We start from the raw sequence: 25,495 nt of genomic DNA on the forward strand, positions 1-25,495 counted from the left end.
AAACTATAAACTAAATTTATCTCAAAGTTAGCTTGGCCCAACCCCAGGAATGACCAAGAGCAGTTTGGAAGTTAAAGGCAAGACAGGAATTTGTTAGATCAGATCTCTTTCACTGTCATAATTTTCTCACTGTTATAATTTTTGCAAAGGCAGTTTAATGGGGACAACAAACAAATTATCCACTGTAAATGCAAAGAACTTGACAAGTATTCAATGCACATGAAGATTATAAGATGCAGTAGAAAATAGGATTTTTAGTCAAAATGCTCAGATTAAAATCCCAGATCTGCCTCTCACTAGCTGTATTTTTAAAAGCAGATTATAGCTCTGAGACATGGTTTTGTCATTTTGATAAAATAAAGATTTAATGCCACGCAGTTTATATAATGAGTTCATAGGTTATTTTAAGAGTAGCATGAGATAATTTAAACAAAAGTAATTTGTAAAGTGCCTTGCACATTTAGTTTTTATTATTAATCATAGTAATTAAGATACATGACATCAAAGTACTTGGCAATGTATCCTTTAAATGCCAAATAAATCTTAATTTTGCTATTATTATAAATAATGAAATTATCAATAAACCTAACCCTCATCTGCTTTCTTTATCCAAAAGTAAATAAAAACAAATGCAAAGCATTAAAACCAGGATGGTATGCCCTACTTTAATGTATTTTCTGATTATCTCAGAATTTTTTTTTCCAAAAAAGAATATGCTTATTTCTGCCTTGTAATTGAGTTAGTGATTGAAAATAAAGCTAATATATTATATACTTAAGACCAACTATGTTTGATACTGTGCTGGCATCTTACTGTCTATTTGTGTAATCCTGCAGAAGCCCTATAACGTAGTTCTCATCCTTTCATTTCTAGTGTAAATGCTGAGAATAAGAGTAGTTAAATAACTGGCCCCAACAGACCCAACTCCAAGATTCAAACTGCATAATCTAAGTGGAATGTGAATGAGGAAAGTTAAGAAGATGGAAGAGTAACAGAAATCAAAGAAGGAAATATCAGAATTTATATTCCCAAAAACTGAATCAGTAATATTAAGATCAGACTTGAATAACAGCCAGAAATGCCTAAGAACAAAAAAAATGCCAAGAATATAAGAAAATATGACAAACTCCAGATGACTATATTGTTGATGATGTATTAATGATTCATATATTGTTAAAGAAAAGTGTCTAACCAATTCACTATTGCTAAAAGTCAAAAGAAAATGTGTATATTCCCCCCAAAATTAAAAATTAAATAGACTTATTTCTCTCAGGTATATTAGTTGTGAAGAATATTAGATCAAGTTAATAATTCTCACATTGGTAATGATGAGGTACCAGAGTCATGGAGGGTCATTATCATGTATCAGAATATCCTAAGGATACTTCTTCAACATAGACATCTTTTGTTTCTTACTCCCTCTTCTTCCTCATCCTTACCTTCCACCTTTCACATTCTAAAGGTTACTGTGGGAAAAGTTGCAAAGCCACCAAATTACACTGGTGAAGTTTAACTGCTAAAGTTCTGGACAGCTTGTTTTAATTTCCTAAGATTTATCTTTGTTGATAAACTTTTTGCAAACCCAGAACTTAAAATCACATGACTCTGTCTAACTTTAAATGGAGTTCAAGGTCTGACAGATTCAGAAAGGGTTATTTTAAATTTTGTTTTGTATTTTCTATACCAGCCAATCCATGATGAGCCCAGATACTGATGACTGCCTACTTCTCACAATTGCTGTGAGCCCAGAAGAAATTGGAAATTCTTTATATAACACAGCCAAGGGAACTGAACATCTGAGAATGAAAGAGATATCTGCTGGCTATTAACAGTCAGACTAGCCAGTAAGTAATTACTATTTCCTTGTATTAGGCAGCATGAAATGAGCGTTGTAAACTCTAATATAATTTAATTCTCAAGACAACTCTCTGAGGTCAATTGTATCATCACTGTCATTTTATCTACAGAAAACATAGGCTCCAAGAGTTAAGGTAGAAATCCACCCAGAGAGTGGCAGCATTACACCAGCTGGACCCAGTGATGCATCCTTGTTCCTGGCGCTTGAGCTAACTCAGCACTCTACACCCCATGGAAAAGATGGACCAGCAAATCAGGAAGACTGCTCCTAGGACACAGAGACTCAAAGCACACGGTCCCCAGGGCCTGAAAGCCACCTGCCAGGACTGCTGTCAGCAAAGCAATCCTGTCTCCTAGAGTGGAAGGTCTGCAATCTGCCTATGTGTACCACCCAGGGGCCAAGAACTGGCATACCTGGGGATGCCATCTCTACTGCTTGCACCTATGTGCACCTATGTATGTCACCTGAGGGCCTGAGAACTGACGTTCTCTGGTGCTACTACTGACACCTGCATCCACCAGATGGGGTCCAAAAACCAGCCACCATTGGGTTGCTGCCTTTACTGGCAGTGCCAAACAATGCTATATGGGGGCCCAAGGAATGCCCCTCTCCATGCCTGCCACCACTACTGCCAGGTCCAACATGCACCTCTTAAAGGCCTACGGACTGTCCCACTTGGGGCCTGCTACCACCACTGTTGGCACCCATGTAAAAGTGATATTTCTAATTCTCAGAACCTGACTGGGGCCCACTACCATCACTGTTGGCATACAGGCACACCACCCTGGACCTGAGGACTGGTCTACCTGGGTCCACATTTGGTGCCCATGTGTGTCACTTAAGGGCTGAAGATCAGTCAGTCTGTAGCCCACCACCACTACTGCCAGGAACCCCACCCAGTTTAGCAGTGGGACAACTGCATATCTGTGCTCACTGCCGAGGAGCCTGGAGACTGGCCCACCAGGTGTCTATTGCTGCTATTGCCGTGCTTGTGTGCACTCCCAAAGGGCCTAAGGACTAGCTCACCTAGTGTCCTTATCACCAACAAAGACTCACAACAGTTTTCACAACCACAGCCAAAGCTGCTAAGGAAATTGCAGACACCACTAACATTGATTTACAACCAAATAAATCATACAGAAACTATAATACTTCACCCACTGAGAATTAAAGCCAAAGCACCTTATCCACCTGACACTAAAGATGCATTTATAGGAGAAAGTCTTTCTCTATGAAAGCTATTCCATATAATTGAAAGAAGCCACCATTATACCAGATTCATAGCTATCAATGTAGGGACATGAGAAACACAAAAAGAAGATAGCATCTCCAAAGGAACCCAAAATTCTCTGTTAACGCCTCAATGAAAAGGAGATCTATCAAATGCTTTAAAAAGAATTCAAAATAATGATTTTGTTAAAACCCAGCAAGTTATGAGAACAAAGATGGATGATACAAACAAATTTTTGAAAAACTATTCATTATGTGAGTAAAAAATTTAATAAAAAGATATACAATGTCAAAAAAGAAACAAACAGAAATCCTGGAACTTAAGAATTCAAAAAATGAAATAAAATACAATTGAGAGCTTCAACAATATATTAGATAAGGCAAAAAAATTCTGAACTTGAAGACAGATCTTTTGAAACAATCCAGTTCAGACCAAAAAAGAAAAAAAAGAAGAAGAATAAAATAATTGAAGAAAGCCTATATGACTTATAGGATACAATGAAGCAAACAGACATTTGCAATTTTGGAGTTCCACAGGAGAAGAGATGGAAAAAGCCATAGAAAACCTATTTAACCCTTTTTCTGTTTGCCCTGAGAATACTTGCTGGTGGTTATTGTGGCTCCAGCATTTACCCTGAGATAACTGCCATGAAATATCTTGCTTTTATTATTATTTTTGTATTTCCCTAGCATTGTTTTGGAAACAAAAGACATCATTATACTTACAGCATTCTGTTTTTAGTAGTGGTATTTCCAGTTACAAAATATAGTAATTCTCAATTCTTAAAAATGTCAAATCCTAGAAAATGTAGCATTCCTATGTGACCTTAACATCATTCTCAAACACTTGTTGGCTGAAGATTCACTTAATAAATCTGAGTTTTTCCAAAATAGGTAATTCTGATGATTCAGATGATTCTGATATTAGTTCTGTTTAGAAATAACTCCAAGAACAGTTTTTTATATTTTATTTGTACATTGAAAATCAGTCATATTTGCTTCAGCCTCAAAGAGCATGTTTATGCAAAATTAAATGAGCACTAGCAGTGAGCTGCACTATTTTTTTTTCTAAACAGGAGAAATGTTAACAAAATAATAGCTGGAAACTTCCCAAGTCAGGGAGAGAAATAGAAATTCAGATACAGAAAGCTCAAATATACCCAAACAAATTGAACCCCCAAAAGGTTCTTTCCAAGATGCATTACAGCCAAACTGTTAAAAGTTGAAAACAAAGAGAGAATTGTAAAAAGAGAAGAGTATCAAGGTATCAAGTCATAAATAAGAGAATCCCCATTGGAGTAACAGCAGATTTTTCAGCAGAAACCATATAGGCCAGAAGATAATGAGATAACATATGTTAGCTACTGAATTTTTAAAAAAGCTGTTGGTAATGAATACAATACCCAGCAAAGCTATTCTTCAGAGACAAAGGAGAAATAAAGTCTTCTCTAGACAAGCAAAAATTGAGATAATTCATCGCAATTGGATTGGCCCTCCCAGAAAAGTTTAATAGAGTTCTGCATTTGGAATGCAAAAGACGATATTTACCATCATGAAAACACAAAAATATAAAACTGACTGAAGAGTAAATACACAAATGAGAAATAGAATGGAACCAAGCCATTGTATTTCGCTACAGAACACCACCAAATCACAAATATGTACAATAAGAGAGAAATAAAGTAACAAAGAATATACAAAACAATTAACAAAATTATAGGATTAAGACATTATTGATAACAACCTGGAATATAAACAGATTCAACTTTCCAATTAAAAGATATAGAGTAATGGAATGAATTTTTTACAAAAGACTTAACTATATGCTTCCTAGGAGAACTTTACCTATAAAGACACACATATACTGAACGTGAAGAATTTAAAAAAGCAACCTATGTACATGAAAACCAAACGCATGCAGGAGCAGACTTAAAAACACTCGTAATCTCAGCACTTAGGGAGGCAAAGATGGGCAGATCACTTGAACCCAGGAGTTCAAGACCAGCCTGGGCAACATGGTAAAAACCTGTCTCTACAAAAAATACAAAAAATAGTGGGGTGTGGTGGCATGCACCCATAGTCCCAGCTACTTGGGAGGCTAAAACAGGAGAATTGAGGCTGCAGTGAGCCATGATTGCACCACTACAGTCCAGCCTACGTGACAGAATGAAGCCATGTCTCAAAAAAAGAAATAAAGAAACAAAGAAAGTCACTAATGATGAAAGGATCAATTGAGCAAGGTGATATAACAACTGTGAGTATATATGCACCCAACCCTCAAGCATCCAGATTATATAAAACAAATATTATTCAAACTAATGACAGAGATATACTCTAATACAATAATAGTTAGTGATTTCAACACCCTACTTTTAGGACTGAAAAAATTATATATGCAAAAAATAAAACAAAAACATAGGACTTAAACTGCACTATAGACCAAAAGAACCTGAAGGACATTTAAAGAGCATTTCATCCAACAGCTACGGAATACACATTCTTTTCATCAGCACATGGAACATTCTCCAAGATAGACCATATGTATGACACAGAAAAAGTCTCAATACATTTTTTAAAAATCAAAAGCACATCAAGTACTTTCTCATCCTACAATGAAATAAAACTGTAAATCAATAACAAGAGTAACTTTGGAAACTGTACAAATACATGGAAATTAAACAACATGCTTTTGAACAACGACTGAGTTAATTTTAAAAACTAAGAAGAGGATCAGTTTTTTAAAGCGAATTAAAATAGAAACCCAACATACCAAATATATGGGATACAGCAAAGCAGTGCCAAAGGGTAAATTTATAGCAATAAATACCTACAACAAAAAGTAGAAAGATTTCAAATCAGCAACTCAGTGATGAACCTTAACAACTAGAAAAGTAAAAACAAACCAAACTCAAAATTAGTAGAAGAAAAGAAATAATAAAAATCAGAACAGAACTAAATGAAATAGAGACAAATAAAATCAATAAAAATGTTATTTTTTTTGAAAAAGTAAAAATTGACAAACCATTACCTAAACTAAGAAATAAAGAAGGAAGACCCAAATAAATAAAATCAGAAACAAAATGAGACATAAAAATTGATACCACAGAAATACAAAGGATCATTAGTAATATGGTTTGGATTTGTGTCCACATCCAAATCTTGTGTTGAATTATAGTTCCCGGTTTTGGATGTGAGGCCTGGAAAGAGCTGATTGAATCATGGGGGCAGATTTCCCCCTTGCTGTTCTCATAATTGTGGGTGAGTTATCAGGAGATCTGGTTGTTTAAAAACATGTTGCATCTCCCTCCTTTCTGTCTTCCTTCCTCCTTGGCCATGTGATACATGCCTGCTTCCCCTTCATCTTCTGTCATGATTGAAAGTTTCTTGAGTCCTCCCTAGCCATGTTACCTGTGCAACCTGTGGAACTGTGAGTCAATTAAACATTTTTTCTTTAAAAATTACCCAGTCTCAGGTATGTTTTTAACAGTACAAGAATGGACTAACACAGTTAGTGACTATTATGAACAGCAATACACCAACTAATTCAAAAACCTAGAAGAAATGAACAAATTCCTGGACACAAATGACCTGCTATCATTGAACAAGAAATTGAAAACTAGAAGAGAATAATAAGGAGTAACAAGATTGAATAAGTAATAAAAACCTTCCAACAAAGTGCTGAATTCTACCAAACTCTTAAATAAGAACTAGTAAGAATTCAAACTCTTCCAGATATTAAATAAAATATAATTCTTCTTCTCATTCTACTAGTTCAACATTACCCTGATCCAAAATCAGAAAAGGACTCACACATGCACACAAAAAACAGAAACCTCAGGCAAATATCCTTAATGAACATAGATAAAAAATTCTCAACAAAATACTAGCAAACCAAACTCAACATCACATCAAAAAGATTATACATCATGATCAAGTGGGATTTATCCAAATGATGCAAGGATGGTTCAATACATACTAATCAATAACTGAAAAACAGAATGATGGGCAAAAACCATATAACCATATCAATGGTTATACAACAATCATTTGATAAAATACAACAGCCCTTTATGATAAAAACTCTCAACAAGTTAGGTGTACAGGGAACATACCTAAACACAATAAAAGCCACATATGAAAAACACATAACTAACATCCATACTTAATGAGGAAATGAAACCTTCAAATTACCCCTCTTGGCAAATACATTATCTTATATATAGAAAAACCTAAAGACTCTACGGACAAAGGCTTAGAACTGATAAACAAGTGTAATAAAGTTGCAGGATACAAATTCAGTATAAAAATCAGCATTTCTACATAGCAATAACAACCTAGCTGTAAAAGAAATCAACAAATTAATTCCATTTTCAATAGCCACCAAAAATATACCTAGGAATAAATACAACCAAGGAAGTAAAAGACCTGTACAATAAAAACTACAAAACACTGATGAAAAAAATTAAAGCGGCCACAAAAATAAAAAGATATCTCATACTCATGGGATTGGAAGAATTAATATTGTTAAGATGACTATATTATCCAAAGCAATCTGCAGATTCAAGATAATCCCTAACAAAATATCAAAGATATTTTTTATAGAAATAGGAAAAGCAATCCTAAAATTTATATGAAATCACAAAAGACCAGAAATAGTCAAAGCAACAATGAGCAAAAAGAAGAAAACTTGAGGCATCACACTACCTGACTTCAAAATATACTACAAAGTCATAGAAATCAAAAGAGCATGGTGTCGGTATAAATACAAAAGCATAGACCAAGGAAACAGAATAGAGAACACAGAAATAAATGCATTTATTTACAGCCAACTTATTTTTGACAGAGGCCCCAATAACACACGTTGGGAAATGACCCCCTTTTAAAGAAATGGTGCTGGGAAAACAGAATATTCATATGTAGAAGAACAAAACTAGACCCATATTACTAACTGTATACAATAATTAATTCAAAATGGATTAAAGTTTTAAATGTAAGACCTGAACCTACAAAACTACTAAAAGAAAACATAGAGGAAATGCTTCAGGACATTGGTCCAAGCAAATATATCATGGTTGAGACTTCAAAAGCATGAGCAACAAAAGCAGGAATAGACAAATGAGATTATATCAAAGAAGTCAAAGCTTCTGCAAAGCAAAGGAAACAATTTACAGAGTGAAGAGAAACCCCGTGGAGTGAGAGAAAATATTTGCAAACTATTTATTTGGCAAGGTATTAATAACCAGAAAAAGATAAGGAACTCAAACATCTCAACAGCAAAATAATAATAATAATAATAATAAATAAAAAAATAAAATCCAATTTAAAAATGGGCAGAGGATCTGAATAGACATTTCTGAAAACAGGTCATACAAATGATCAAAAGATATACGAAAAAAATGAAATATCATTAATCATTAGGAAAATGCAAATTAAACCACAATGAGATCTCATCTTACCCAGGTTTAAATGGCTATTAATAAAAAAAAAAAAACACAAAAAATAAGAAATACAGGTGGCAATGCAGATAAATGGAACTCTTATACATTGCTTATGAGAATGTAAATTACTACACCCATTATGGAAAAGAGTATAAATGTTTTGCAAAATCCAAAAAACACAACCACCATACAGTCTAGCCATCCCATTAATGGACATTTATCCGATCAAAAGAAAATCTGTGTACCAAAGAGTTACCTACACTCCCATATTTATAGCAGCACTATTCACAATAGCCAAAATATGTAATCAACCAAAGTGTCAATCGATAGATGAATTTATAAAATGTGGTATATATACACAATGGAATAATATTTAGCCATAATATAGAATGAAATCCTGTCATTCCTGGAAAAATGAATGAGCTTGGAGGACATTATGTAAAATGAAATGTCAGACACAGAAAGATAAATACTTCATATTTCACTGAAATGTAGGAGCTAAAAAAATTGACATCATAGAAGTAGAGAGAATTGTGGTTATTTGAGACTGAGAAGGGCAAGCGGGCAGGGGCGATAGAGAGGTATTGGTGAATAGATGCAAATTACAGCTAAATAGAAGGAATAAGTTCTAGTGTTCTATAAACACTGTAGAGTAAATATGGTTAACAATAATTTTTTGTGTATTTCCAAAAAGCTAGAAGATAGGAAGAAATCATAAATGTAAAGAAATCATAAATGTTTGAGGTAATAGACACACTAATTACTTTGATTTGATCATTATACATTGTATATTTGTATCAAAATATCATTCTTAATCACATAAATATGGGTAATTATTAGGTGTTAACTAAAAAAAAAAAAAAATGAGAGTCAAGGTAAATTGACCAGTATCACTGAACTAGCAAGTGGTGAACCAAGCAATTAGATTCCAAAGCCATGACTACAATACTTTTACAATTTAAGATTTTTCTGGGGAAGTGTCTGTGAAAGAAAGTAAAATATGAGAGAGAGACAGAAAAAAGAAAAAGAAGGGAGGGAGAGAGGGACGGAAGAAAGGGATAGTGCTATTCAAAGAATGAGAGGTAAGTCAAGATCAGATAAGTCAAAAGAAGTAAATTCATTAATGTCAGAGAATTTGGAAAAAGGAAATACAAACATCAATAAGGAAAAGTAGAAATAAATGTTAAGTGGAGCAGCTCAAAGTCTGAAAATGTTTAAGTTATAAGTAAATGAACCTAAATTACTTCTTGTCATTAAGGAATTGCTTTTCTTTAAGTGTTGATGTTTATAGAATAATATAATTTCAGGCTTGAAAAGATAGCTTAAAGTTATCTTGCTTAACCATTTCTCTTATGCTTGAATTCCCTTTAAAGCTATTGTGTAACATCTTTGAGATTATGTTGATGCTCATAGCATGTAATCTTGTGGTATACTATTCTCTTCCTCATTGCCTTTACTTCCTTCTTTCATTGCAAGACGTGAGTTCCTGGCTTTTGGTTTTCCCCTTCACCCTTATTCCAGTTTTTATTCTTAGTGACTCATTATCTGTAGGAATATCCAGTCCAATGTTCATTTCCTTGGCTTCCTCTTTTCCTATCCAGACACTATTCTAGGATTGTCTGAACCTAATTATTTTAAACCACTGCTTTAAAACAAACTTCTGCCAAGAATGGTCAGAGACACTATTCTGGCTAACAAGACATAAGCAGAAATATGCTAGGTCCATAAATTCTTTATTCAAAGTCCATATCTTATTTTTCTCACTTTAAAATGGTTGTCTTTTTTTGCTAAATGTGCCTTCTTACCACTCATTTATTTTAACTCTCTCAAACCTGGCTTTAATTCCGAGTGCTACCCTAAAATAGACTTCTAAAAAAATCATCAGATTTACACTTTATCAAACTCAATAAATATGTTTTTCATCTTTATCATACTACACCTCCATAGATACTATATATTTGATACTCAGTAGATACTATACGTTTGCTCACTACTCCCTTTTAAAAACATTCTTCTTTCTTTGATACTATTTATCTTTTTTCCCCACCCTCATTTAATGCTTCTCTTTGGTTTCTTCTCCTCTTTTCTCCTCCCTTATCTGACCATTAACTATTAGAGTATACCAGAGATTGATCCTAGACATGCTTCTCTTCTCATTCTCCTTCTAGATAATGTTATCCAGTCCATTTTAAAAAATACTATTGTATTAGTTTCCTGTGGCTGCTGTAACAAATTACTGCAAAATTAATGCTTTAAAACAGAAATTTATTTTTTCATAGTTCTGAGGGCCAGATGTCTAAGATCAGTTTCACTGGGCCGAAATCAGGATTTGTGCTCCCTGTGGAGTTTCTGGGGGAGATTGTTCCTTGTCTCTGCCAGCCTCTAGTGTCAGCAGGCATTCCTTGGCTGGTGACTGCATCACTTCAACCTTCAAGCCCTGCCTTACCAAAAACCCTTTGTTTTGTCTCATATTGTTTTCTCTTCTATGTATGTGTAAAATCTCTCTCTGCCTCCCTTTTATAAGGATACGTGTGATTTTATTAGGGCCTACATGGATAATTCAAAATAACCTCACCATCTGAAGATCTTTTAATTACATGCACAATGATGGCTGGGTGTGGTGGCTCACAGCTGTAATCCCATCACTTTGAAAAGCTGAGGCGAATTACTTGAGGTCAGAAGTTCAAGACTCACCCAGCCAACATGGCAAAACTCCGTCTCTACTAAAAATAAAAAAATTAGCCACGCATGGTGTTGCACCTATGGTCCCAGCTGCTCGGGACACTGGGGCAGAGAATAGCTTGAACCTGGGAAGCAGAGGTTGAAGTGAGCCAAGATTGTGCCACTGCAGTCCAGGCTAGGCAAGAAAGCGAGACTCTGTTTCAAAAAGAAAAATGCAATGACACCTTTTAAAATTTTTGCTGTATATGATAACATTCATAGGTTCCAGAGATTAGTGCATCAATATCCTTTGGGATGGACATTTTCATCCTGTCATAAATTGTATAAACTGTATGTAGTCCATTGACTGAAATTTATAACTCTAGTCCTTGCTACTCACTGGACAACTCATTAGAACCCTAGATTGACTTGAATATTTAATAAACCTCTCAAACTTCTGTGCAAAACAGATCTGTTTATTTCTACTATAATCTAGTTTTAAAGATTGCTCAGCTCAATACTTGGCATCAGCATGTTCCCAGAGGTTCAAGGTAAACACCTAGCAACCAATCTTGGTTTATTTTCCTCTTTATTGCTCTGCCTTTGTGTATTCAATCAAACAATAGCCCTGTGGATGCTATTACCAGAAACTTTCTTTATTCTATTTATTTCTTTCCTTTTCTAATACAACTGCCAGGTTCAAACCATCACTTCTTGTCATTCTGCTAAAATTACCTCTTACGTGTTCGTTTTGCTTTCACTCTCATCCCACAAAAATTCATTCTCCATAGAGCAGTCAGAATGCTCTTTTGAAGATGTAACTTGTACTTTGTCTCTCTCTTGCTTAAAACCCTTTATATGCTAGCCTCTCTGACACTGAATATGCATTTTACTTACTGTGACTTACAAGTTCCTACATGACTCAATCTACTTGTCCATCAGCCTCCTTCCCCAACCTCATTTCATTCCTCTTTGATGCTTGAGAATGGCAGGCTTTCTCCTGCCCTGTCACTCCATCATTTACTCATCTATATGTGTAGCAATCTCTTTCCCTAGCTCTTCATATTGCTGGCTTATTTTTATCCTCCATGGTTTAGCTTACATACCTTTGACCAACACATATAAAAAATGATTTTCGGCCGGGCACGGTGGCTCATGCTTGTAATCCCAGCATTTTCGGAGGCCGAGGAGGGCAGATCACGAGGTCAGGAGATCGAGACCATCCTGACTAACACGGTGAAACCCTGTCTCTACTAAAACACACACACACACACACACACACACACACACACACACACACAAATTAGCCGGGGGTGGTGGCGGGTGCCTGTAGTCCCAGCTACTTGGGAGGCTGAGGGAGGAGAATGCCATGAACCTGGGAGGTGAGCTTGCAGTGAGCCAAGATCATGCCACTGCCCTCCAGCCTGGGCGACACAGCGAGACTCCATCAAAAAAAAAAAAAAAAGATTTTCCCCATCCTAACTGATGGGGAAAATAGTTGCTCACTATTGCATCATCACTGTATTCTCTTTATACCAGTTATTCATCTCCCTGTTCACTGTCAAAATTCTGCTAAAATGTAAGCACAATGAGGGGAATAAATTGTCCTTTCTTTTCTATTAGCTTTCTATACCTAGAACAATATTAGGGATCTGGAGACACTGAATACATTTTTATTAGACAGATATTTTTCTATAATGCAATAATGAAAGTACAGACTAAAGAGCATCATTAGTTTAAATCTTAGATTCAGTGTTTACTTACTATATGAGCTCTTTGAATTTTTTGTGCCTCAGTTTCTTCATCTATTGAATGTAAACAATAATGCTGACTATCTTATGTAGCAGTTGTAAGATTTCAATTAATGAATATTGTAAACTTTGAAGAGTCTCTGGGACACAATTAGCTTCTAACATATGACTAAAAAAAGTGAATACATAAAAAAGGATTTAAATCTATGTTTGAACATTGTTACCATCTCCCTAGTTCCCAGTGAATAATGATAACATCAAGCCAACAAGAACATTGTAAATGATTTCTCAACCTTTTTGTTTATTAAATGAGAAAAAATGTATTGTTTTTATGTCATTATTTCTCACAAAGTAATTTACTTTTTATTTGGGAAAATAATGCTAAAATTTCAAATGTTCAGAGCTTTTAGTTAACTGGAACTTCATTTGTTTAAAATAGTAGTTTCACTAATCAAATAGAAGGAGCTTTATTCTTCCTTTTTTTTTTTTCCCACACTGCCAAGATTTTGGAAGTGGTAAGTTGTGCTTTTCTTCAGTTGGGAGAAAAAGGCTCTAACAAAGCCTTAATTACCATAAAATATTAAAATATTTTAATATTTTTATGTTATAGAGTCTTTTATTCTATTTATAGATCTCATTCCAAATGGTTAAGTTTCTATGTACAGTTGCTGACATAAATGATGTGGTGTGGTATTGGTGAATAAATAGACTGACCAAGTTAAAAGATGTAAAGATTTAATCAATTCAGAAATATATACAATTACTATAGAAATTGAGCATACAAAAAATGCAGCATTAAGTTGGGCATGGTGGCTCACGCCTGTAATCCTAGAACTTTGGGAGGCTGAGGCGGGCAGATCACCTGAGGTCAGGAGTTCGAGACCAGCCTGCCAACATGGCAAAACCCCTTCTCTACTAAGAAATACAAAAAATTAGCTGGGCCTCATGGCACGTGCCTGTAATCCCAGCTACTCAGGAGGCTGAGGCAGAATTGTTTGAACTTAGGAGGCGGAGGCTGCAGTGAGCCAAAATCACACCACTACACTCCAGTCTGGGTGACAGAGTGAGACTCAAAAAAAAAAAACAAAGCATTATAAATTGTTGGGCAAGAGTTTTTTTTTTTTAAACAACAAATAGTATTGAGATAATTTTCTAATTAAAAAGGTAAAACCATCTATTTGTCACCCTATAAATGAAAAAATCAAAATGGAAAAGAAAGTTATGAAGTTATGGATAAAAATAATTAAATTATGCTAATACCAGAGGAAAACACTGGTAAATTTTTTATAACCTAGGAATGGGAACATTTCTCCTATATAAGTTATACATTTTTTCTAAAAGAAGAAAAATTAAAAGTCTTATTACCTATAACTTGATATTCTTGGCATGGGAAAACACCATAAGAAAATGATATATGACTAATTGGGAAATAAATTTTTAATGTATGTCAGCAAGATCCTGAAAGATGTCAGGAAGATGAAGAGAGCTTCAGGCCCTCTGTTTTCCCCAGAAACATTGATTTAACAATCATGCACAGACCAGAGCACTTGTGCAAGAATTCTATAGACCAATTGAGAACTTACAGAACCTAGATTAATATAAAACCCGGAAAGGATTCCAAGTAAAAGAAGCAGGAAAATGCATAACATTGTATGTGCTCATCTGTGTTCCTCCAATACCGAGGTTTCTACCCCATGATGGAAACAAAAGAGTGGGCCACACATCCAACCTTCTGGCTATCTCTGGTTTCTCTCTTAACCTAACAAAGAGCAGCAATTGATATGGTTTGGCTCTGTCCCCACCCAAATCTCATCTTGAATTGTACTCCTGTAATTCCCACACGTTGTAGGAGAGACAATTGAATCATGGTGGGCAGTTTTCCCCATACTGTTCTCATGGTTGTGAATAAGTCTCACAAGATCTGATGGTTTTATAAGGAGTTTCTGCTTTCACTTCTCTCTCATTCTCTCTTGCTGCCACCATGTAAGAAGTGCCTTTCACCTTCCACCATGATTGTGGGGCCTCCCCAGACACGTGGAACTGTGAGTCCATTAAACTTGTATTTCTTCCCAGTCTCGGGTGTGTCTTTATCAGCAGCATGAAAGTGGACTAATAGAGTGATAGACTAATACCAACAGCCAAGTTCGGATATCACTGAAAACAGAGGCAAGCATCATAGCACATTAGACCTTCAGTTCCACAGGCAGGTGCCAGGGGAAGCAAGAGATCAGACAAGGTTTATGAGGTCCTCTTTATAGAAGCTCTGGCTTGGCTGACTGGTGAAGGTTTATTCCTGCCTAAAGCTAGTATAAAAAGGCTGGATGAGGAGGCTGTTTATTCAAATATCCATATCTCAGGAAATAATTGTAAGATATACAAAGAAACAGGGAAATGAAGCCCAATCAAAGGAACAAAATACAACTCTAGAAACTGATCCTAAAGAAACACAAATATATGAGCTTGAAACAAAAAATTTAAAATAACTCATAAAAATGCTCAGTGAGCAAAAGGAGAACACAGACAACTAAACAAAAATCACAAAAATGATGTATAAGAAAACAAGAATATTAGAAAACAAACAGAAACTACAAAACAAGAGCAACCAGAAATTCTGGAGCTGAAAAATACACTAAAAAATACACTAAATGAAGTAAAAAGTTTACTAGAGGGGTTCACCTGATTAATTCCAGAAGCTTCGAGAACTTTAAGTGTAATTAATCCAAAGAGAAACACAATGAGATGCATTATAATAAAACTGTCTAATTCAAAGACAGAATATTGAAAGTAGTAAAAGTGACTGTTTATATACAAGAGAATGTCCATAAGATTATCAGCAGATTTCACAAAAGAAATCTTGCAGAACAAAAGATAATTGGATAAAATATTCAAAATGTTGAAAGAAAATAAATCTGTCTACCAAGTATACTGTACCCAAAAAAAATTTCCATAAAAATGAAGGAGAAATTAAGACTTTCCCAGATAAACAAAAGCTGAGGAAGTTCATCACCTCTAGTCCTAGTGTAAATGAAATGCTAAGGGAATTTCTTCAAGTTCAAATGAAAGAACATTAGACAGCAACATTAAGATGAAGACAAATATTTCTCCAGTAAGGGTAAATATTAAACCTCTTTGATGACTGAAAGAATGGCAAAAGCCTCAATTACTTTTGCACCAACCTAATACATGTATGAATATCAATATAGTAACCTGTATTATTGTAATTTTGATGCAGGAATTTAAATGATGAAACATTAAAAAGCCTATAAATCTATTCTAATGGGTATAAAACATATGAAGACATAATTTGTGAAATCAATAACATGAAATTGGAGTTTGGAGCTGTCAAGAATTATTATTTTTTGTATGTAATTTAAATCGTTTTCAGTTTAAAATATAAATTTTTTATGTAATTGCAACAATTATAAAAGACGTTTACTGTGCACTGATTACCATTACAGTTCAGTGCCTCTCAGGTTGTGTTTGTATTACTTGCCTGAGTCCATTGTGACAGAACACTGACATACACAATGAGTTACGTGAAGCAGGTTTATTACTTATACAAAGGTAACAAGAGGACAACAGAAAACTAGGACTCATGATGAGACAGTCCCAGAGGCTCAGGAAAACTACACAGGGTGTATTGTGTCTTATCTGTGTGTGCTCTACTTGTACCACAGCTTAGGGACCATAAAAAGTAGCATGCTCTGGGTTTTCTACCCTGGGGTAGCCACATGACATGCTGGGCTAAAATGTTGAAGGAAATAATGTTTCCAGGAGGGACTGGAATAGAGGCCCAGCTATTTCAGCAACTTCTTCCTTACCTCAAGATGTTGTATTTCCAGCACATTTTATAGTTATTATTGAGAACTATAGGTGAGAAAGAAGAGAGAACTACATCAGTCCAAGGCCACACAGAGAACTATTCTTCAGTCCACTTCTGTACCCAGATATCCTCCCTTAGCAAAATTTCCTGCAGATCTTCCCAGATATGGAGACAGAGGTTTGTCTTGCTAAATCAATATGATACTTTGATTGACACAATCTTAGTGCAACATTATTGAGCCATAGTGAGAATACATTTTACTAGACCCAGGAAGGTTACTACTACAAGCAGAAAGGTCAGGCCTTCCAGGAGCAGTGGCCTAAGCCAAGAATCCCAGAAATTCAGGTAAGAAGTTGCTAAAGAGGTGTGTGCCCTGGAGTTTAGTTACTGAAGAGGTCACAGAAGGATCTTTTGCAACCAGTGGACCTGCTTCTGAATGTCCTTCATTTGTATCTCTGTAATGCCAGAGGTGTTTTTCTTGGTACAGCAGGAAGTGTTGGCAGTTGCACATGTTCCTTTCAGTTAGGCTAAAAGAATAACTAGAGCTATTCTGTTGCCTATAACAACCTTCCTAATGGAGTTGAGAGATGCCTGCTGGGTTGCTAAGGCAGTAGCAGAGGAGGAAACAATACATGCCATGGTTAGGGACAGATTTCTTGCAATTTTTTTAATGGGCCCTGACTCCTATGTATGATAGCAAAGATCTCATAAAGGACATAAGTCCATAGTCAATTACATATCTTGGCAGGTTCCTTGTAAAGCTGGTGTACAGCTTTAAGCTGTTGGCCAACAGTGCATCTCCTTCCCAGGAGTGATATACATGGGCACTGTCAGCATTCTCAACATGCAGGATTCCAGCATACACCAACTTTCCAGGCATGACATTGTTTACCCCCTATTTGGATCATCCCTGACTACCTTCAATGAAAGATGTAGCCCTCAAGTGCACACAGTACACACTTCCCTTGTTTTAGTGTTCAGTGACCCATTCATGGGTATGGAGGCATTAACATTTTTCAGTTGTCTTTTGATGTTATTATTTTAACTTTTCAAGGGGATCTAGAAATATTGTCATAAGGGCTCCAGTAACCAGGAGCCCTCAAAAAGTATAAATTCACCTTCTTAAAAAATCTTTTATATTGACAAGTGTACGGGGCCACTGGCCTCCAGTGGGAATCTGGAGACCTGGTCCTCCTCACTAACTATGCCATTCAGCCTGAGATCTTTTGGTCTGCATTATCCCACTATCAAACAAGCACGCCAACCAGGCTGGATGAGACTCCCCTGACTTTTGTTCATACTTGTCCTTTAGACCTTGATTCTCCTTTTCTCTGTGGATCTGCATTGAGCATGTTGGTTCCCTGTCAAATGACTTGGGGACCACCTGAACACCCATCTCTTGAGCTCTCTAGTCACAAAAATGATCATTGATATAAGTCCCCAACAACCAGAGGAACATGCACTGTGGTTCCCTGCTTTCACATTCCTTTCCCTTTGCCTCAATATGTGCAGCCAGCTCACTCACATCTCTGGGGGAAAAAGAGAGGTAATCTATGCTCCACTTATCACACTTCCTTCTCCATAAATCATCCAGCTGTATTTACAGACACTTCATTCCCAAGCTGATTTTTTTTCCCATGGGCCCAGTACTGAGGGATATTGGCTTTACTGCTTCAGCAGGAAACCATGGTTCTGTCAGACTGATCTTGCTCACTGCACGAATTATGTGAAGCAGACTTACTGTGTTAAGTGTTACCACTTCAGTCCACTGCATCTTGGCTTGTACTTTCACTGCTTGCCTGAGTCCAAACAGACAGAACACACACAAACATACACACACACATTACATGAAGCAGGTTTATTGTTTACTACTAGGCAGCAAGAAGCAACAAGCCTAAGATTCATGATGAACCAATTTTCCAAGGCTCAGAAAAGCTGTCCAGGGTGAATGGAGACTTGCATGTACCTACCTTACTTGCACTGCAGCTGAGGCACCGCAAAAAAGCAGCCCAGCCCGGATTTTATACCCTGGAGAGGGGCATATGGCACATTGGGCTAAAATGTTGATGGACACCTTATTTCTAAAAGGGGCTATAACAAAGCCTGATATATTCTAGCCAGTCCTTCCTTATCTCCAGAAGATGCATTTCCACCACATTCTATAGCTATAAAAAAAGAAAAGGTTGAAGCCCTGGGTTAGTCCATGTCCACCCAAAGAACTCTTCTGCAGTAAATAAAAACAAAAAATGTAGAGAGAATATACACAAGAGGAAATGAAAAGGTAATCAAAGCATACCATTACAAAAAAAAATCAGTGAAATACAATGGAGGGTCATTAGGGAGGAAAGAGACAAAAAAATTTATAAACATGCAGAAAACAAGAAAATGGCAATAGTAAGTCCTCTGTTATTAGCAACTACTTTAAATGTAAATGAATTAAATATCCAATCAAAAGACTTGATTGGTTTAATGGATTAAAAAAAACAAGATCCAACTATTTGCTGTCTATGACACACACTTTAAATCTAAGGAAACACATAGGCTAAAAGTCAAAGGATGTTAAAAAAAAGTATTCTGTATAATGGTAACCAAAATAGAACAGCAGTAATTAAAATAACATCAGACAAAATAGACTTTATATAAAAAACAGTTACAAAAAACAGAGAGACATTATACCATGATAACAAGGTTAATTCACCAAAAAGATGAGAATTATAAATCCTTATGCATCAAATATCAGAGCTCTTAAATATATGAAGCAAAGTTTGATAGAATTAAAGAGATAAATAGACAGTCCCACAATAATAGGCTATGCCAATACCCCACTTTTAATAATAGATGGAACAACCAGACTGAAGCTCGAGAAAGATATAGAGGCCTTGAAGAGCACTATAGATCAACTGGACCTAGGAGACATACACAGAACACTCCACACTACAACAGCAGAATAGCTATTTACCTATTCTTCTCAAGTCCACTTGAAATGTTCTCCAGGATTGAATACATTAGGCTATAAAATAAGTCTTAGCAAATTCAAGAAGATTGAAATCATACAAAGTATCTCCTCTGATTACAGTAGAATGAAACTAGAAATCAATAGCACAAACAAAACTAGGAAGTCCATTAATATGTGAAAATAAACAATATATTCTTAAACAACTAATAAGTCAAAAGAGTCACAAAAGTATTTAGAAAATATTTTGCAATGAGTGGAAACAGAAACACAATATACTAAGACTTGTGAGATGTAGTTCTAAGAGGAAATTTTACAGCTGCAATTGCATACATTAAAATAGAAGAAATACCTCAAATTGCCAAAATAACATTTTACCTCAAGAAACTAGAAAAAGAAGAACACACTAAACTGAAAGCCAGGAAAGGCAAAACAATTACAAAAATTAAAGCAGTGATAGACCACGTAGAGAATAGAAAAACGGTATAAAAATATCAGTCAAACCAAGAGTTGCTTTTTGAAAACATCAGCAAATTTGACAAACCTTTGGTTACATTAACTAAGAAGAAAGGAGAGAAAATTTAAACTAGCTAAAATCAGAAATAAAATAGGAGACATTATAGAGCAATGCCACAGAAATAAATAGGAGCATAAGAGAGTACCATAACAATTGTATGCTAGCAAACTGGATAACTTAGAAAAAAAGAAGTAAGTTCCTAGAAAATACACAATCTACCGAGACTGAATCAGGACGAAAATCTGAACAGACCGTTAGTAAGTAAGGAGATTGAATTCATAAACTGAAACTTCTCAACATAAATACAAAAACAAAACTCAATACCAGATGGCTTCCCTGGAGAATCTAACAAACATTTAAAAAGGAAAGGACACCTATCCTCCTGAAACTCTCCAAAAATTTTGAAGAGAAGAGAACACTTCCAAACTTATTCCATGAGGCCATCATTACCCTAATACCAAAGCCAAAGACATTGCAAGAAAAGTACAGACCAATAGCCCCCAATGAATATTAATGCAAGTATTTTCAACCAAATACTAGCAAACTGAATTCAACAGCACATAAAAAGGATTATACACCTTGACCAAGTAGGATTTACTTCTATAGTATAAAGATGTTTTTACATATAAAAATTAATCAGTGTAATACAATATATTAACAGAAATAAGAACAAAAACCACATATTCATTTAAATTGATGCAGTAAAGCATTTGACAAACCTTAACATGCTTTCATAGGAAGACCACTCCAAAAACCAGGAAGAGAACATCTTCAACACAATAGAGTCACTAATGAAAAGCCTATAGCTAACATCATACTCAGTGGTAAAAAAGTGAAAGATTTTTATCTAATGTCAAGAACAAGGCCAGGATTCCTACTTTTGCCACTTACATTCAACATAGTGTTAGAAGTTCTCACCACAGTAATTAAGCACAAAAAATAAAAGACATCAAACTGGAAAGGAAGAAGTAAAATTATCTGTTTACAGATGACATAAGCTTATATGTAGAAAATCCTAATGATTCCACGAAAAAAACCTGTTAGAATAAATTAATTCAGCAAAGTCATAGACTAAAAAATCAACACGCAAAAATTAGTTGTGTTTTTATACACTAACAATGAACAGACAAATAGGTTAGCAACACAATTCCATTTACAAAAACATCAAAAGAATAAAATACTTAGGCATAAGCCTAATGAAAAAGATGAAAGATTTGCACATTGAAACTAAGAAACATTGCTAAAATAAGTGACTACACAACTAAATGGAAATGCATCCTATGTTCATAGATCGGAAGACTTAAATTTTAATAAAATCCCCATCAAAATAGCAATTGCATATTTTTCAGAAATAGAAAACATATTTCAAAATTTATTTGGAATATCAATAGACCTTAAGTAGTCAAAACAGTTTTGAAAAATAAGAACAAATTTAGAGGACTTTCTGATGAGACCAATCAATAGGTCAATAGGGAAATGACAGTCTTCTCAACAAATGGTGTTGGGAAACTGTATATCTATATGCAAAAGAATAAAGTTGGACCACTATTTTACATCATATACAAAAATTAATTTAAAATTGATTAAAGACCTAAATAGAAAATCCCAAACTATCAAAGCACTAGAGGGAAACATAGAAGAAAACCTTTAGGGCATTGGACTTGGCAATTATTTCTTAGCTATGACAGAAAAAACACTGGAGGGCCGGGCGCAGTGGCTCACCCCTATAATCCCAGCACTTTGGGAGGCCAACGCAGGTGGACTGCCTGAGCTCAGAAGTTCGAGACCAGCCTGGGCAACACGGTGAAACCCCGTCTCTACTAAAATACAAAACATTAGCCAGGCATGGTGGCATGCGCCTGTAGTCTCAGCTCTCCAGAGGCTGAGGCAGGAGAATTGTTTGAACCCAGGAGGCAGAGGTTGCAGTGAGCCCAGATGGCGCCGCTGCACTCCAGCCTGGGTGACAGAGTGAGACTCTGTCTCAAAAAAAAAAAAAAAAAAAAGAAAGAAAGAAAAGAAATAACAAAAACACTGGAAATAGAAGAAAAATATAAACAATGGGACTACATCAAACTTAGAAACTTTTGTGCATCAAAGACTGAGTCATGGAATGGTAGAAAATATTTGTCAACCATATATCTGATAGAGGTTAAATTAAAAAACTCTGGCATCTAAAAAACAAAAATATTAAATAAACCAATTAAAAGACAGGAAAAAGACTTGAGAAGACGTTTCTCCAAAGATGATATAAAATGACCAGCAAGTGTATGAAAAGATGCTCAAAATCACTAATCATCAGATAAATGCAAATCAAAACCACATTGAAATATCACCTCATATCTATTGGGATGGCTACTATTTTTAAAAAAGAACCCATAAAGTAAGAACATACCAGTTGCTGTTAAGAAAGTGGAGAAATCGGAACTTTAGTTCACCTTTGGTGGAACTGTAAATTATAGCAACTGAAGTGACAAACAGTATGGAAATTCCACAGAAAATTAAGACTATAATTACCATATGATACAGCAATTCCACCTGTGGATATGTATACAAAATAACTGAAAGCAAGATTTCAAAGGGATATTTGCAATCCCATGTTTATAGCAGCACTATGCAAAATAGACAAAAGGTGGGAACAACACAAATGTCCAATGACAGATAAATTGATAAACAAAATGTAGTATATACATGCCATAGAATATTATTCAGTTTTAAAAAGAAATGAAATCCTGCAATATACTACAACATGGATAAAACTTAATGACATAATGTTAAGTGAAATAAGCCAGTCACCAAAAGGTGAATACTTTATGATTGCAATTAATAAGTTTCCTAAAATAGTCAATTTCATAGAAACAGAAAGTAGAAAGGTGGTTACCAGGGGCTGGGGAAAAGGGGAACAGGGCATTGTTGTTTAGTGGCTATAGAGTTCAGATTTGCAAGATGAAACTGTTCTGGAGATGTTTCACAATAATGTGAATATACTTAACACTATTACATTGTAAAAGTAGTTAAGATGGTAAATTTTGTTATCTGTTTATAACATAACATAAAGTACACAGAGATTAAAAACATAATAAAAATAACCAACAATTCCATAAAAGTGGGCTGAGGATATGAAAAGGAAGTTCAAGGAAAAAAAACACAAAAGCCTTTTAATCAATGCCTAACCTTTCTATTGAAAGGAAAATACAAAATACAAGTATAATAAATTACTATTTTTTACAAATAGGATTTTCAAAAATTAAAAATTTTGATAACACACAATGTTGGTTGAACTACATAAAATAAGCACCCTCACTCATTTCTGTTGGGCAGGTAAAATAATTAAACCATTTGTAGAGGGATTTGACAATATGTAGAAAAATTATGTATTATTCTATTCTTTGGCCCAACAATCTACTTCTAAGAATTTATTCCAAAGATTATAGTGGGAAAAATTATGGAAAGATATTTTCTGTGAATGATTCATAGCAGAACCATCTCTAATGGCAAAATATTTATAAAAATTCAAACTTTCATTATTTTTTTATGAAAAATTATTTTTTTTAATTTTAGTTGGGGCCCAGTTGAAGTACTATGATACACACATGCAATGAAAAACCGTCACTGTATAAAAGAGCAAGAAATATCCGTAAAAACATGAATGATATTTTATTAAGTGAATAATATAAGTCAGAGAAAAGTATATATACAATGATACTGATTACCTTAGAAAGATCAGTGGCATCAATATCTATCTATCTAGCAATTATCTATTATTTTATAATTTTAAAAAAGTACAATTCAATCATAAAGTTTAAAAGCTGGTTAGCTTTGATGGGGAAGTGAGAAGGATGGAATAGGGTGTTAGCTAGACTTCACTGATAATATCTCCTTATGTAGATTTAACTATATAACAATAATATTTTAAATAATTATAAAAAATGTAAAAAATGAAAATGCAATTGCTAAAATCTAAAATAAAAATGAACATATAAACCCAAATTGTTACTGGGTTGGTGGCATAGCCACGTGGAAGTGATGATTCCATTTGATTTTAAAGCATTATAATCTTTATCTACATCCTTCTTGGCTATAAACAGCATAAAAAGAACTCCAAAATTAAAACAAAGCACCTTAAAATGTTTTCAGTAATTATATTGTGCTGATATGATTATCCTGAAACTTGCCTGTGTGTATTATATGATTCAACAAATAAGTAAGTTGTGATGTTTATTAGTTCATTCTCGCACGCTTATAAAAAACTGTCTGAGACTGGGTAATTTACAAAGAAAAGAGGTTTAATTGACTTATAGTTCTGCATGGTTTGGGGAGGCCTCAGGAAACCTACAGTAATGGTGGAAGGGGAAGCAGGCACATCTTACTTGGCAGCACGTGAAAGACAGAAGGTGAGCCAAGGAGGAACTTGCCAAACACACATAAAACCATCAGATCTTGTGAGAACTCACTCACTATCACAAAAACAGCATGGGGGAAACTGCCCTCATGATCCAATCACCTCTACCAGGTTTCTCCCTTAATATCTGGGGATTACAATTTAAGAGATTTAGGTGGGACACAAAGCTAAGCCATATCATGGTGTTATTATTAAGAACAGCATTGGAGAAAAGATAAACAGATGGAACATACGAGATATTAAGCAAATTCCTTGTAATCCTGAAGTAAATTATTAGAAATATCAGAAAAAACTCATGATAGTTTATTTTAAACATAAAAAGCTAGTAACAACAAAACAAACATACACAAAAAACATTTCTTAACCTTGTTTGCTATAGAAACATAGAAACAAGCTCTAATTTAATGGCACAGAACACTCATGCCCATTGGGATACCAATTAGGGATACTAATTGCAATTAATTAAGGGACATAAGTGATATTTAAATCCATGAGTTCGTATTGATATTTTTAAAAATAAGAAAAGAGGAAAAAGCAAGAAAATATCTATTGGTCACCTCTGGAAGGTGCAAAGGAATGAACTTATTTTGAAAACTGTTAAACAAAGGAAAAGATTTTTGCAATTTCTATAGAAAAATCAGCCTATGAAAATATAGCACTAAAGAGAAATAATGAGTTGTTTGGTCTAACATTAAATGTCCTTTATAAACGGGTATCTACAGGAGGTATGATTTAAAAAAGTGAGTAACTCCTGTAATACTAGGCAAAAGTTTGGCATAATGCTGAGTACAACAAATGTTACCTTACAGTTGTTTTTTTCTCATTTTTCTCATATTATTGTTAATTCTATAAAACATAATTACCA

Source organism: Pan paniscus, chromosome 10, assembly GCF_029289425.2.
Source record: "Pan paniscus chromosome 10, NHGRI_mPanPan1-v2.0_pri, whole genome shotgun sequence".
NCBI lineage: Eukaryota > Metazoa > Chordata > Mammalia > Primates > Hominidae > Pan > Pan paniscus.